Source organism: Malania oleifera, chromosome 3 (assembly GCF_029873635.1).
Source record: "Malania oleifera isolate guangnan ecotype guangnan chromosome 3, ASM2987363v1, whole genome shotgun sequence".
NCBI lineage: Eukaryota > Viridiplantae > Streptophyta > Magnoliopsida > Santalales > Ximeniaceae > Malania > Malania oleifera.
This window is the reverse complement of record NC_080419.1, coordinates 107,837,133-107,853,326: the sequence shown is the minus strand read 5'-3', so window position 1 is coordinate 107,853,326 and position 16,194 is coordinate 107,837,133. Positions and strand designations below refer to the sequence as shown.

General features: G+C 34.4%; 1 non-coding gene and 1 pseudogene across 1 annotated transcript; one reads left to right on the top strand and one right to left on the bottom strand.

Moving 5' to 3' along the window:
- The first annotated feature begins 5,768 nt into the window (after positions 1 to 5,768).
- On the top strand, positions 5,769 to 7,393 carry LOC131151472 (tetrahydroberberine oxidase-like; annotated as a pseudogene).
- A 5,245-nt stretch (positions 7,394 to 12,638) lies between these two features.
- Positions 12,639 to 12,745, bottom strand: LOC131152549 (small nucleolar RNA R71). The gene has a single exon (XR_009136042.1). It is a non-coding gene; the product is annotated as a small nucleolar RNA R71 (small nucleolar RNA).
- Positions 12,746 to 16,194: the final 3,449 nt, after the last annotated feature.

The following is a 16,194-nucleotide window of genomic DNA, read 5'->3' as shown; positions in this document are numbered from 1 at the left end:
ATTACATGACCAGAATAATTAAACATAAAACTATACATGTCGGTTCCTTTCATTTACTCAAAAAAGTACCTTGCTCTGGAACATTCTAAGCTCAGTCACCTGGAATACCTATAAAGATTCATAAATTGACGAGTTGAGACACCTCTCAGTGAGGAATAAATAATTTACAATAATGTGTGACTGAAGTGTTTAATATATAATTAAAATACCCATACAATTGCATTTCACCACCAATAGCAACCAAGATAATGCATTCATAATCACACCATTGTCAATTTCTCTATCACCCAATCACATGCCGACATACATAATTATTCTTACTGATAATTCCTGAGGAAGTCTACCCGCCCATACAAGTAGATTCCCTCTGCTATAGTGCTAATGCCAGTGCAATCACCTTTCTTAGTAAACTCTTGTGTTATGTATAAAGGTAAAGTCATTGAGAATAAGGAATGTCACCTGCCTATACAAGTCGCATCCCTCTACTCTGGTATCTATAAATAATTACCAAAGTACTCGCCTTCCTCGGCAAGCCTCGGGTGGAGAATTTAACTTAACATAAATACTTAAGTAATTAAAGTTACACGTGACCAATGACAATTATTTCACAGAGTTCCACACATATATGGCTACCACAATCAATCCACAGAGGATAATCCACACAATCTTCAATCATACCCACACAGGGTCCATAAACACACAGAAGATGATGTCCACACAGCACTCCCATCGATATGAAAAATGTCTACACAGGACTGGTCCATAGAGAACTAATCAACCACACAAATTACAACACAAACACTCTGTTCATGGTAAATAGGTAAAAAAACTCCTCATACCACTACCAATGTTTACGCCCAATATAAACGCCCATATAAGGACCTCTCATACCACTACCAACATTATATGAAAGTTATATCAGGTACGATATAACGACCTCCTTATACCACTGCCAACGCTATATCGCAATTTACATGAATCACAACACAAATCAAAAGAAAATCCAACAACTCAAAACATCCACACATCTGTCACAGTATACACAATCAAATAGTATCCACAACCAACCAATATTTTCACCCAAACAGAATTCGTAGCCCAAACAGTATTCACAATCACATAATAAAACATAATTCCGCAGTATTCGCAACCATTTGATTGTCAAAGTTGTTTTCATGCCACATAGTTTTTCCTAATATATTATATATTTAAAAACATTATTTTCAATACCACCATGGTTCAAAAAGTTATACCTAAAAATGTAGGATTTATACCCAAAATTAGTCGGTTAAAAATTAATAAAATTGCTGTTATAAAATATTTCCCCTTACCTGCTCCACGGGTTTCCTACTAAACTGAACAAAATGAGACCCTGTATTCCAAAAATCTCAACTTTCTCAAATCTTAGAAAAATACCCATATAATACTTCATACGTTCCAAATATCTCAAAATAATAATAAAACCTTAAATTATCTCACTTACGCTGATTTTGGGATGTTTCCCAAACATCTCAAATCAAAATTTTTGTTGCAAAAAATCTTCTTAGAAGTCTCGTGGTAGCTTCCGATCATCGAACTGGGCTAAATTCAAGCCGGATTCGAAGAGAGAACGCAGAGGAACCTTTTTTAGTGAGAGAAATAGAAGGAAAAATGAATTTTTTTGCTGAAAATCTGATTGTTTCTTATTTATAGGCAACTTGCCACGTGGCCTCGTCGACGAGACATTTGAACTCATTGATAAGCCCAAGAACACCACTCGTGGATGAATCCGGGAACTCGTAGACAAGATATGTATACTCGGCAATAAGGCTCAAAAGATTGTTCGTCGATGAGAAAATTGAGTTCATCGATGACTGTCTCCTTGTTACCCTTCTAAAATTTCTTTTCCCTTTCTTCTTTTTCCCCTTTTCCTCTTTTTATCTTTCTTATTATTTAAAATAGTTAAAATTTTTTGAGGTCGTTACAAAAACCGTTCACAATTTGGTCTTTAACCAAACCCTTTTTAATTGTTTTACCCATTTACCCGGCTGCAGTAACACATAATTGTCGACAATTTTTTTTTTGAACTCCATGAAACCGTCAACGGTTTGGTCTACACCAAACCAAAAGACCTATTTTCTTTATTTTTCTCATTATTTAAATTTTCCATGCCTCTACACCTTGATTGCCTCAAAATTTGGTTTCATTAAGTGAGCGCGTATTCAGGCCTTGTGAGTGGTGCTCATCGGATATGTCATTCTGGGTGAGTCATGCTCACTCTTGAGTTGCCTCATTAGTTGTGTATGCACCAAGTGGGCATGTTTTCGAACCTCATGAGCAGTGCTCATATGATGGGCGATTATCGTTGAGTTGTGCTATGTGGTAATATGTATTGTTATATTAAAATATGATAATATTTTATTGTAACATTCTATTTATAATTATAATATTTATAGGAATAAATTATTATGATATGTTATGTGGTAATATGTATTGTTACATTAAAATATTATATAATATTATGAATGAAGCTGTACTATAGTTACAAATACTTAAGTAATTAAAGTTACATGTGACCAATGACAATTATTTCATAGAGTTCCACACATATATGGCTACCACAATCAATCCACGCAGTCTTCAATCATACCCACACAGGGTCCATGAACACACAGAATACGATGTCCACATAGGACTCCCATCCATATGGAAAATACATGTCCACATAGGACTGGTCCACACAAGACTATCATACATACAACAAACATGTCCACACAAGACTAATCAACCACACAGATTACAACACAAATACCGTGTTCATGGTAAATAGGTAATCAAACTCCTCATATCACTGTCAATGTTTATCCCCAATATAAATGCCCATATAACGACCTCCTCAAACCACTGCCAATGTTATATCGTAATTTATATGAACCATAACACAAATCAAAAGCAAATCCAACCACTCAACACATCCACACATCTGTCACAGTATACACAATCAAATAGTATCCACAACCAACCAATATTTTCAACCAAGCAGAATTCCCAGCCCAAACAGTTTTAATAATCACACAATAAAACATAATTCCACAGTATTCACAAACATTTGATTGTCAAAGTTGTTTTCATGCCAGAGTTTTTCCTAATATATTATATATTTAAAGCATTATTTTCAATACCAACATGGTTCAGAAAATTATACCTAAAAATGTATGATTTATACCCAAAATTAGTCGTTTAAAAATTAATAAAATTGCTGTTATTAAATATTTCCCCTTACCTGCTCCACGGGTTTCTTGCCTAAACCAAACAAAACGAGACCATGTATTCCAAAAATCCCAACTTTCTCAAATCTCAGAAAAATACCCATATAATACTTTCTATGTTCCGTATATCTCAAAATAATAATAAAACCTTAAATTATCTCACCTACCCTAATTTTGGGATGTTTCCCAAACCTCTTAAATCAAAATTCTACTCTGCTTATCTTATATAGAATCTTTCCAAGAGTCTCGTGGTAGCTTTCGATTGTCAAACCTGGCAAAATATGGGAAGAATTCGAAGAGAGAAGGCAGAGGAACCATTTTTAGAGAGAGAAAGAGAAGGAAACCGGGAGCTCATCGACAAGACATGCATACTTGGCAACGAGGCTCAGAAGATTGTTCATCGACGAGAAAATCCAGTTTGTCGACGAGTGCCTACTTGTTACCCTTTTAAAATTTCTTTCCCCTTTCTTCTTTTTCCCCTTTTCCTCTTTTTACCTTTCTTATTATTTTAAATAGTTAAAATTTTTTAAGTCATTACAAAAACTGTCGACAGTTTGGTCTTTAACCAAACCCTTTTTAACTGTTTTATCGATTTACCTGGCTATGGTAACACATAATTGTTGATTTTTTTTTTTTTTTTTTTTTTTTTTTCTGAACTCCATGAAACCTTTGATGGTTTGGTCTATACCAAACCAAAAGTCCTCTTTTCTTGATTTTTTCTCATTATTTAAATTTTCCGTGCCTCTACACCTTGGTTGCCTCAAATTTTGGTTTCATTAAGTGAGCACGTATTCAGGCCTTATGAGTGGTGCTCATCGGATAAGTCATTCTGGGTGAGTCATGCTCACTCTTGAGTTGCCTCATTAGTTGTGTGTTCACCAAGTGGGCATGTTTTCGAACCTCCTGAGCGGTGCTCATATGATGGGCGATTATTGTTGAGTTGTGCTATGTGGTAATATGTATGGTTATATTAAAATATGATAATATTTTATTATAACATTATATTTATTGTTATAATATTTATAGGAATAAATTATTATGATATTAAAATATAAAATAATATATTGTTATATTAAAATATGATATCATAATTAATTAAAATATCATATAATACTATGAATAAAACTATACAATAAAATGCATGTAATATGCTAATATTTTGACAATAAAAGGAATTTCACCATACAAAAACATGGCTCTTTTTACCATAGTTACAAAATGATGTTATATTAGTAATGTTATACTAAAATATTATTTGGTATGATTCGTACATTATCGAAAGATACACAAAAATAGACATTGTATATTGAAAATTTATATTTTTTATTCTTTTATATTTTATTTTTTTGAAAAGGTTGAAAATTTGAACAATAAAGATATTTTTTATTTTAAAAAAATAAATAAAAAATAAAATTTATTTTCTACAACTAAAAAGACCCAAATCTTATCTTTGGAAGAAACCTTAGATTCCTAATTATGTGGATTTGAAAAAGATGTAATATATAATTATATTAAATTTTATTAAAATCCATCCAAATTCAAATTTATTACTCAAAATTCGTGTTGCGAAACAAAAATGACATCTAAAATTCACATCTAAATTATCTAATTGGTTACATTTATTGCCAAACTCTAGGTGAGGTACCAATATTGCTATTGTTTCTTTAGAACCATCATTTATATTGAGTTATGAAAAATTATCTTCCAGCCCAATTTTTTTTTTTACAAAGACATATCATTCAAAGAAAGTTAAAGAAATTGTTGAATTATGAAAAAATTCTTTACAATTTTTAATTTTTCAAAAACTACAAAATTCTTTGTAATTTAACATCATTTATATTGAAATGTTAGATTTTTATTCTTTTCCAAATTTTTATTATTTTGAAAAATAAAGATATTTTTAATTTAAAAAAAAATTTATTAAATGAAAAATCAAATTTATCTTCCACAACCAAAAACATATAATAATAAATTATATTAAATTTTTTCCGAACCTACCTATATTCAAATCATCTAATTTGTTGCATTCATGGAAGTAATTATCTAAAAATATTTAAAACTAAACAATTCTATTCCGTTCCACTCATAATTATACGCAAGGAAGTCATGCAGGTTTTCTTTCTGTTCCCTTTCCCATCTTAGCTGGTGGTCTACGGCCAACAATTTTTTTTTTTTTTTAATAATTTATTTGTTTCTTCGACAACTATTTTTGCGCTCCTTGGCAGACAACGAATCGTTCACGCCATGAGAATTACATAATCAATTTGGATAATGCATTGAATTTGACAGTGTGGGTTCCTGGCATTGTTAGCCATAATAATTTATATATACATATATTAAAGAAATGAATTCAAATGCATATAAACGGTCAAAATATTTTTGAGGCATTATTAATATGCGTGATGAGACTCTTACGTACATTCACACTGACAAAATCTCAAATCAGTTTATTTGAGGCGTTATAAATATGAGAACTCCCCTCCTCATCATCCAGATTTCTCAATCAGCAATAACCCAAAGATGAAGACTCCCTATCAAACCCCTTCCCTGCTTTCTCTCTCTTTTCATCTTCTCTTCTTCTTATCAATTGCATGGGCAGCTTCTGCCTCTGTGCATGACAGCTTTCTGCAATGCCTTTCCCTGCGTTCCAACGATTCCGACTCCATCTCCAAAGTCATTTACACCCCGGCCAATTCCTCCTTCTTTTCTATACTGCAGTCCTCCATTTATAATATGCATTTCTCGACACCTATTACGCCAAAACCTTTAGTCATCATTACACCTCTGCATGAATCTCACATTCAAGCGACCATCATATGCTCTAAAGAGCATGGCTTGGAGATTAGGACTCGGAGCGGTGGCCATATGACTTCGAAGGCCTTTCCTATGTTGCACACGTTCCATTTGTGATTGTCGATTTCATCAATCTTCGATCTATAAATGTAGATGTCGAGAACGAAACTGCATGGGTTCAGGCAGGTGCAACTTTGGGCGAAGTTTATTATACAGTTGCCCAGAAAAGTCGAACTCTGGGTTTTCCTGCTGGTATTTGCCCTACAGTAGGTGCTGGTGGCCACATCAGTGGAGGAGGCTATGGCATGATGATGCGTAAATACGGCTTGGCGGCTGATCATGTGATTGATGCTCGAATTGTAGTTGCCAGTGGCGAAGTTCTTGATAGAAAATCTATGGGGGAGGACTTGTTTTGGGCTATTAGAGGAGGAGGAGGTGCTAGTTTTGGAGTCATTGTGGCCTGGAAGATAGAATTGGTTCAAGTCCCACCAACAGTGACCGTTTTCAATGTCACTAGAGACACGAGCCAAAACGCAATAAACTTGATTTATCGGTGGCAATATGTTGCTGAAAAAATTGATAGAGATCTGTTCATCATGCCTCAAATAAGTACTACCAAGAGTGCTAGCCAGCAAGGCACACGAACCATACAAGTTTCATTCCTTTCCTTGTTTCTTGGGAAGACTGATGAACTAGTCTCGCTGATGCGTGACGATTTCCCAGAACTAGGTTTGGCCAAGAATGATTGTATTGAAATGAGCTGGATAGAATCCATCCACTATTTTGCAGAATTTCCCAAGGGCAGTCCTCTTGAGGATGTGCTGAATAGGACAAGTGATGAGGGGATAGGGTCCCTTAAGGGGAAATCAGACTACGTCACAAAGCCGATTTCCAAGCTTTGGTGGGAAAATATATGGGGAAAGATTCATGAGGATGATGGCAAGACAGCAATAATAATCTTGGTTCCTTACGGTGGAAGAATGAGTGAGATTTCAGAATCTGCACTTCCTTTTCCGCATAGAGCTGGCTACATATACAAAATCTTTTACAGAGTGACTTGGGATCAAGATGAGGAAAATACAACAGCCATACGGTATGTTGAATGGCTCAGGAGGCTTTACAAGTATATGTCTCCCCATGTTTCGAAATCCCCAAGAGGTGCATATCTCAACTATAGAGACCTTGACTTGGGCACGAATAACAAATTTGGCAACACAAGCTATAAAAGGGCGAGCATTTGGGGTAGAAAATATTTCAACAAAAATTTTGACAGATTGGTGCAAGTGAAGACCATGGCGGATCCTGCAAATTTCTTTCGAAATGAGCAGAGCATTCCATCTGTTTCAACTTAAATGAAGAACCCAATGTGCGTGCTAGCAAGCGAGCTAGCTAGGTGTTATTTATGCAAGATTAAATAAAAAGCTCCACGAGCATTAATAAGTATATATGTATGGATTGTTTTACGCTTCATTGAAATTGTGCAATAAATGATTAAATAATAATTTTCGGCCTATGTAATAAGTGCATGTATTTGCATGTATTTAGCTTTAATAACCAGTTCCATGGGATCTTGGGTATCATTGTTCATTTGATTTTACTATTTATTTAGTTATTTATAATAGAAGAGCCCAAGTGTCCACTTAAGTACATATTCGATCTGTTACTTATTTAATTTTCTAAAAATCACAATCATTGGATTCTTCGCCTATATCCCATATTGTGATTTATTTTTCAATTTTTATTATGTAATTTCTTAGTCTATAAGAATTTAATATTGTTTAAAAAATTATGTTTCTTTAAAAGAAATCATATATAAAGGCTCAATAGTTTTGAGATAGCTTTCAATAATATTGAAAATGAATCTTCAAATCCATAATGATATCTCAACTTAAAATTATACTAAATTTTATCCAAAACCATACAACTCAAATTAATGCATGAGCTTTGTTATGTTTTCGATATGCAATTTATTTTTTTTATTTTTTATTTTTTATTTTTTGTGTTGAGCATTGTCTATTAAACACATCATCCCATCTTAATTACTAGATTTGATCCTTTATACTTTTAATAATGGGATCATTTGAATGGATGATGCCTTTCTCAACTCTCCACCTTGATTCTAACCTTTTTTTTTTTTTTTCAATAAATGATGCTTATTAATTGGGGACCTTGGAAATCGAAAGTCCCATAATAATTTTTATAACATGGGCTAATTTTATCATTGTTGGATGCCCACTATTCCTGAGCCTAGAAGAGAAATTTTTAAGATTTCAAGAGAAAGTAGTTTCAATGTTCTTTTGTACATTTAGTTTGCACTATGAAAATGCTTTCATCACTATGAAAAAAACGAGGTTATTATTGACAATTTCAAACAGTCACTAATAATGCAAAACCGTCACTAGTAAGTATTAGTGACAATTTGAAATTAGTCCCTAGAACTGCAGTTACAAATACCCAAAAATCATCACTAATACTGCACTTTTAGTGTAGATTTTAGTCCGTCACTAAAAGCCTAAGATCGTCACTATAAAATCTACATGTTCCCAACTCAAAATCGTCACTAAAGTTCAAGTATGAGTAAAAGTTTAATAACCGTTCTAATAGGCCACTATTAGTGACGATCACTAAATTGTCACTAATAAGTCTTTTAGTGACGGTTCTCAAACCATTACTAATAATTGCCTATTAGTGACAGTTATTAAACAATTACTAATGCTTAGGGTTTAGTCGTCACGACCCGATTTTTTCACCAATTTTTTTTCAAAATTAAATACATGATAATAATTATCATCATGTCATATCAAAACCATGATATAATATATCATTAAGTCCCAACCTGACGTGGGATACCGGGTAATCAGTCCATCATATAAGAACATACCGGGTTCTCAAACCATTACTAATAATTGCCTATTAGTGACAGTTATTAAACAATTACTAATGCTTGGGGTTTAGTCGTCACGACCCGATTTTTTCACCAATTTTTTTTCAAAATTAAATACATGATAATAATTATCATCATGTCATATCAAAACCATGATATAATATATCATTAAGTCCCAACCTGACGTGGGATACCGGGTAATCAGTCCATCATATAAGAACATACCTATCAGCGGAAGTCCATTTTTACATACCATCCAGAATACAACTATTAAAGAACTATCCATTCATATATACACATAACTATACAAATCTCCAAAATCATCAACATACCCTAGGGGATTACACAAACACATCCCTAACACAAAACACTTACCCTAACTATAAGAGTACCAGCTCCCCTCTATCTTGGAGCTCTATCTCCTGGTTTGTTATATTTCCTAGAAATATTTGAATATTTGGGGTGAGACACCTCTCAGTAAGACGAAATAAATTATTTATAGTGTGTGGCAGTATGAATTCAATTACATCATATCACATTCCATTTTAATAAATATAACAGTTAGGTGAAAATATATAGATATGTACTCATAATAATATATGTGTATAAAACATGTTTTTTAAAAGCTCTCTTATCATTTTCATAATCATATACTTACTTTCTTATTTCTCAAAATCATCTTCACATTTTCTTTCATAAACTTTTCTTTCTCACATTCATATTTCAATAGCTTTTATAAGCTTTTCCTTCTCATTTTCATTTTGACCTTCTAGCCCATGGGTATCCTCCAGTATATTTCACAATGTGTCTATAACCCATGGTTGTTCATTATCGCGTTTGTAATGAGTAATCACAATCCAGCACATTAGCTTCCGCCAGTGTAAAATCCACAACGTGTCCGTAACTCATGACTGCCCTGAGGATCTTCCCATCTCATCATCATGCTTCCCCCAATGACTGGGTTGTGTGACCCAAAGGCAGGACCTAACTACGGTTGGCTTACCCAATTAGATCAAGGGAGAACATTTTTGTAGTACGAATGACCTACCCAATCTTGGTTTGGACCCCAGAAGGGTATCACAACCCTTCACATGCCCATTCGACTATCTCGCCACACTCTCCATGAGATCATGTGATTGCACTATCACCTTACTAGCAACGATACCGTGCTCTATATCAACAAGAGTCCATCAGGGTAGTCATTTCCACATTTTTGTATTCACATTTCAATATTCTTAGTTCAATGTTCACCTTTCAGTATTCACATTCATCTCATCACATTAGTAGAATTCTCATCATTTTCTATACACATTCCATTCTCATAATAGTGTATATCTCATCTCACGTCTTTCAACATTTCTCAATAAAACATATCAATATACCACATTTTATTATTTCCCAATAAATTGCACACACACACACACAAATATATATATATATATATATATATATATATATATATATATCACATTTCGTTGTTTTGCTAAATTCTAGTTGCATCAAGGTCAAAATCAGACATGAAGTTACCATACGCTGTTTTATGGACTATTTTGATAATTCTCTATAATCTAGGCATAACTTTCTCGTCCGAATTCCAATCGAGACAATTCAAAATTCTAGGGAAAGCTGAGAAAGTACTCTACAACTTTCATGTTTTAGGTTTTGAGAGTTATGACTCGTAGAAGGGTCAAAATCGGACTTTAAGGTGGAGGGCAGACCGTGTGCCTTTGAAAAAAGAAAAGAAAAAAATAAAAAAAAGTGAGATGTGACCCGATCATGCAGCCGGGTCATCTTAGCATGTGCTGGGTGAGGCGCTAGGGACAACACAAAGAAAAGAAAAGGAAGTCAAAGGAAAAAAGAGAGGATTTTGGGAAGAAAAAAAAAAAGAAGCTGGGGTAGTTTTTTGGGTTTTTTAGGTTTTTCTAGGGGGAGGCGGCTAGACTAGGGTTTGGACGGGAATAGGCAGCAGAAGGGGGTGTGGAGGAGGAGTCTTTTGGAGGATGAATTTTTTTCTAGGAGAGGCTGTAGTAGAATTTTCTTTTGGAGTGCACAAAGAAAGGGAGTCGTAGAGGCATCTGTCTAGGGAGGCTTTCTTGGAACCGTTCTTGGATCTCAGAGAGGCGGTGCTGTAGAAAAAAAAAAAAAAAACAATACAAACAACAGAAAAGGAGAGGTGGCGGCACACAGAAAATTAAAATCTTTTCAGAATTGTAAAGTGGCGAACAACGACAGTGCTCGGGGTGTTCATGGCGAGCGACAGTGCTGCTGTGAGTGTTGATTTTTCCTCTACTCTCCAAATAAAAGAAAACATGGTGAAATCTTTATTGTTGGATTTAATTTTCAGAATGAACTAATTTTTCTATTTTAGGAAAACGATGTAATCCAGTTTTAAACTTTGCTTGCTCGTTGATGCTAATCTGAAGTAGTTTTCCTTTATGTTTGTTTGAGTTATTCTGCGCTTAATGCTTTTAATTAACTGGCCATTAATTAAATTATATTAGTCTTGTGATTTGCTACCGAAATGGGGGATTATATGATAGATCTTGGATAATTCAGCATTGGTAAATATAGATATTGAAAAACTTGTATGAACCTACGTAGCATTAAAAATCGAGGGTCTTATTGCGTTATTATGTTATTAATTTGCATAATATTATGTTAAATAATAAACAAAATTAGGCTCTGATTGACTATTGAAAGAGGTTTTTGGAAAAATTGAAGATTTGCTAAGAAACCGAAATTACGAATTCGAATTGGCTAGATGAGCAAAGCATAGTGAGAAACTAGGTGCAATCGGTTTCCTAGAAGTTTTCACCATTAATAATTTGATACGCGGCATCCAGTTTTAATTTTTCTTGAATAGTTTATTTAAAGTAGCTTTATTTAAATTTTGTAGTCTAAAATTATTTATCTTTCTAAATAAAATTAAGGTTAGTAAAATTTCTGTACTTGGTAAAATTAAGACATCAATCCCTGAGGACGATACTCTACACATCAATATATTATAAAATTACGATACCGTGCACTTGTAGTTTTTGCATCGATCAAGTTTTTGGCACCGTTGCCAGGGATTGAGTTTTCCTTAGTTTCCCCAATATCGACACAAAGTAATTTTTGTTTTAATTTAGAATTTTATTTTTTTATTTTTATTTATTTTTTCTTTTTATTTTATTTTGTTTTGTTTTATTATTATTATTTTTTTCTATATTTATGGTGTGTGTTTTTATGTTGGATGCGCAGTGCTAGAACACGTGACTTTATTCCTTTTGATCCAGAGATTGAAAGAACGCTCAGAGCACAAGGAAAAAGAGGGTATTAGCCATGGAGAAAAGACAAGATAACGTGTAGCCATGCACCCCGAAGGATTATGTACTTCCAGTTGTGAATGACAACTATTCGGGTATTAGACGCTAGCCCATTAATGCCAACAATTTTGAGCTTAAACCCGCATTAATCAGCATGATGCGGCAGGCCCAATTTAGTGGATCACCACTTGATGATCCCAATATCCATCTGACGATGTTTCTAGAGATTTGTGACACTATGAAGAACAATGGTGTTATTGAAGACACCATTAGACTGAGATTATTCCCTTTTTCTTTGAGGGACAAAGCAAGAGGTTGACTATAGTCTCTACAACCAGGGAGTATCACGAGTTAGCACGACATGGTAGAAAATTTCTAACTAAAATCTTTCCACCTGTAGAAACAACTCAACTCAGGAGTGAGATTGGTTAATTAAAGCAACATGATTTTGAATCACTCTATGGAGCATGGGAAAGGTATAAGGATTTGATTCGACGCTGCCCACAACATGGATTGCCAGATTGGTTGCAGATTCAAATGTTTTATAATGCGTTAAATGGGCAAAATCAGACTTTAGTTGATGCTACATCTAGGGGAACTTTGATGTCGAAGACACCTTAGGGTGCTACTGCTCTTTTGGAAGAAATAGCCTCAAATAACCATCAATGTCCAACTGAAAGAACTATGACTAAGAAAGTTGTTGGAATTCATGAATTGGAGCCTATTTGCTGTACTTTAAGCTCAAGTTGCTTCTCTATTCCATCATATTTCAGCTTCGACAACCCAGAGGATACCACAAGTTGTTAAGTATGTGGCAGTCACAAGTAGGATAGATCCAAGCAAAGAATGTGCAACAACCTCCTCCAGGACTTGATAGTCATCAAGGTGAGAAGAATATGTCACTTGAGGATGCCATGATATCATTTGTTGAGAAGAAAAAGGTAAGGTTTAAAAAGATAGATGCACGACTGGATAACATTGAGACTCATCGCAATGATAATCACAATGATATGGGAGCCACTATGAAAAAATCTTGAAATGCAAATTAGGCAACTAGCCACGACTATAAATTCCCAACAAAGAGGAACTTTTCCTAGCAATATAGAAGTGAATCCTAAGGAACAATGCAAGGCCATCTCACTTAGGAGTGGTAGAGAAATTGAGAAGTCGCCATCAAAGAAAACCATGTCCATACCTACAATTGAAAATAATGGTCAAGGCAAGAATAAAGTGGAAGAAAATGATATTGTCGATAACACACTAGGAGAGACGGACACACCTCTAGCAATTTCACTTCCAGACAATCCTCTTACTCTCTCTACTCCACTTCCTTATCCTCAACCTTCTGAAAAACAAAAATTAGATAAGCAACTTTCTAAGTTTTTTGAAAATTTTAAAAAATTCACATAAATATTCCTTTCGCAAATGCCTTGGAACAAATGCCAAATTACGTCAAATTCCTGAAGGGCATAATTTCAAAGAAAAGAAGGTTGGAGGAGTTCGAAAAAGTGAAGCTTACTGAAGAATGCAGTACTTTTCTTAAAAAGAAATTGCCTAAAAAATTAAAAGATCCAGGGAGTTTTACTTTGCCTTGCACTATTGGAAATTCATTTTTTGATAAAGTTTTATGTGATTTTGGAGCTAGCATTAATCTTATGCCACTTTCTGTTTGCAGGAAATTGGGACTTGGAGAGATGAAACAAACAACCATTTCTTTACAACTAGCAGACCGATCCATCAAGTATCCACATGGAATCATAGAAGACGTATTGGTAAAGGTGGATAAATTTATTTTTCCTATTGATTTTGTGGTGTTAGATATGGAGGAAGACCAAGAAGTTCCACTAATTCTTTGCCCACCATTTTTGGCCACTAGAAGGGCTTTAATTAATGTTCAAAAGGGTGAGTTAACATTAAGAGTGGACAAGGAAGAGGTTATGTTCAATATCTACCAAGACATGAGATTCCCGGAAGATCCAAGTACTTGCTTTTGGGTAGATGTCATTCAGCAAGGTGTAGAAAAAGTCTTTCAAAAAGATGTAACAGCTGATCACCTAGAACGATCCTTGCAGCAGATTACAACATAGTAGCGTATGGGAAGGCTAGAACCTATGGTAGCAAGGACGAATTCTATAATCTCTAAAGAAAAGATGCAGCAACCTATATCTCCAAAGTTGAAACAATTCCTTGAGCATCTTTGCTATGCATTCTCAGGTGATGTGTATGAAAATGCAAAAATGTACAAAGAGCAAACGAAGAAGTGGCATGAAAAACATATTCTTAGGTGTGAGTTTGCTCTAGGACAATAGGTTCTACTCTTCAACTCACGATTAAAACTCTTCCCAGTTAAGTTAAGGTCAAGATGGACAGGTCCTTATACAATTGACAAAGTTTTCCCTTTTGGAGCAATAGACTTGAAGGACAAGACAGGGAACATATTCAGATCGAATGGTCAAATATTGAAGCACTGTTATAGAGAACAAATAGAGAGGAACTGTGCATTTATTCCTTTTGGAGATCCTGGTTTATGAAGATTGAAACGTCTAGCTTTCGACGTTAAAACAAATGCTTAAGGGAGGCAACCCAAAGAGTTTTTTCTTTTGTTTATTTCTTTTATCTTTATTACTTTATTTATTTATCTATGCACTTTTGAATAATTCATATTTTTTATGTAGGTTTATTTGGCTCGAGTACAGAGCTGAAAATTTAATTCCTATACGGATTCACCAATAAGTCGGGGAAGTTTCTTTCTTTTCTTCAATCTTACTCATTTTTGAATAACATTGAAAAAAAAAAAGTGTGAATATGGATGATTAGGCCATGCGTGACACTACTTATGATTGCATATAACCTAGGAGTACACACTTGGGTCATTTATGTGTAGTTTCTATTTATATGGCTAAATTGTGAATTGTAACCCATTGAAGGTTGATTGGCAGTTTAATTGTGTTAATATAGCTTTATAAACTCTTGTACATACATGGTATCTATTGAGACTAAAAAATAAAAATTCACATCACTTGTAGCACTTAGGGTTCCTTGTGAACAGTGAGAGAGCACCTGGTGACTGTGACACCTTGTGAGGTACTGTTGAGCCATTTATTATTCTTTTGAGTTTTTAACGTCAAATCAGAGTTCATGAAACTCAACTTTCCCTATTTTTTCTGGATATTCTTTATACACTAGTCTTGGTTTTTGAATTACTAGCCTAGGGGTGATATCTAGTGGGGAGATAGAAACCTAGGTCTTGTAGCTTACTCAAGATGTGAAAGTTGAGCCACCCCTAAAAATAGACGTATTTCATGGACTCTTGTTCAAGATTAATGTACATGAGTGGTATGGAAACAATTAAAAAAGTGTTATGATTGCCCTAATTGACCATGAAAAGAAAGAAATTAAAAATGAGCAAAAGAAAAAAAAAAGAAATAGAAATACCCCAGAAAAGGTGAAAGATTTATACTTGCTCCACACAACTACAACAAAAGTCAAGGACACGACACATGTTCTCCATATATGAAGACTCTTCACTCGCCTAATGGCTCAGATGTATTCACACCTAGTTTATGAATAAGTTGATCTAGGGTGGTCTTGGTTGGACATGGGGTGTAGGTGAGAAGATGTTAGGGTGAAGGACTCGACACCTCGTAAATAGGCTGGATCCTTTTTAGACTGGTCCACTCCATACATTTAGCATTTCTTCCTTATAGTATGTGGGATGTTTGATCATGACACTCCTCCTCACATATGATGAGTGAACCCATCCTTTTTGAGTATTTATGAGGGTATACCAGTTATACCAAGTCAAAATGATAGTTCTTTAGGTGTTTACGGATATCCTGGGTGTAATGAGTCACACACATTAGACATGTTTCGAGATTTCGCCTATTTATACTCGTATTTATATGGCTACATTAACTCAGAATTGTGTTCGCTGGTTAATTTTAAGTGAGTTTCCTGTTCTTAA